The following is a 1,319-nucleotide window of genomic DNA, read 5'->3' on the forward strand; positions in this document are numbered from 1 at the left end:
AAAGATAATCAGGAAAGTTTTTTTATTTCATCACCAACCTCCTCTTTGTTGCCAACGCAGCACATCTGTTTGGCTTACCCGTTTTCCTTTTCTGTTTTTTTCTTTTTCTTTCTTTTTTGGTTTTCTCTTTTTTTCGTTTTCATTCAATTCGTTTTTATTTCTCCGTTTTCTTTTTTCTTTTTTTGATTCGTTTTCATTTATCCTTTTTCGCTTTTCGTTTTCATTTATCTGTTTTTTTTTTTTCGTTTTTCGTATATCCGTTTTCGATTTTCATTTTCATTTCTCCGTCTTCTTTTTTGTTTTCTTTTAATTTGTTTTCATTTCACTGTTTTCTTTTTCCCCGTCTTCTTTTTGATTCTCATTTTGTTTTTTCTCTTTTTTTTTTGTCTTTTTGAATCATTTTTTTCCATTTGCTGACAGTTTCCCCGAAAACAAATAAAAGAGTTACTGGTGTTTGTGGGAGAACTACTAATAGATTTTTTTTCTTTTCAATAAGCTGACTGCATTTATTCTCCGGCGAAAAGGTTGCTGACTGGTTGAAATTTTTGAGACTATATTTATTTTTATATAAATGGTACGTAAACAAGCAGATTAAACGTCTTTTTTTTCATTTTATAGCTTTTTCAAAATTTCTTTTTAAGTCGACATTGGTGCTGAAGGATTTTAAGGGAAGTTGAATATGTTAAAGGTTATTTCATGTCGATAAAGGTTATTACATCACAATGTCGATTCTCATAACAAATTTCGAATCTCACAACATACCCTCCCAAAAAATACAACCCACAACGCGTGTGGTATTAAAGACACTGGCCATTAATTCCTTCGATAAGATCTCAAAACAAAATTTTTCGAAAATGAGTGCATTCGACCCCATGGCCATTCTAACCCTCACTCTCTCCTCCTACAAATCATTTTTACCGGAGACAGGACAGCAACGTTAAATTCACTGGTAAAAGAATAGGTATCTGTTGCCTGAGAAACGTGACGATTTAACGTCTATCATTACGTTGTTAAGGAAGTCGTCTCTTGGGGTATTATCATGTTATATTTTGGACCTGGCATGTTCCTTTGGCAGCGATGTGCAATTGCATGTTGCATGGCATGATTAGAATGAAGAGTATATCTTGATTTGGGCCAGTCAGCCGTTGCATGTAATTGTGCCGGAAATGGATTTTTAAAAATAATATTACAGTATGAGTTTTGTAACTTTTTTTATTACCTATGTGTTTTATAATTAATTTGTTTAAAGTTATTGCTTAGGTGTTTTTGTGGCAACTGCTTTTGTCTCGTTAATTGTTTTTCTATCACCCGTTACCACT

Source organism: Penaeus monodon, chromosome 20 (assembly GCF_015228065.2).
Source record: "Penaeus monodon isolate SGIC_2016 chromosome 20, NSTDA_Pmon_1, whole genome shotgun sequence".
Taxonomy (NCBI): domain Eukaryota; kingdom Metazoa; phylum Arthropoda; class Malacostraca; order Decapoda; family Penaeidae; genus Penaeus; species Penaeus monodon.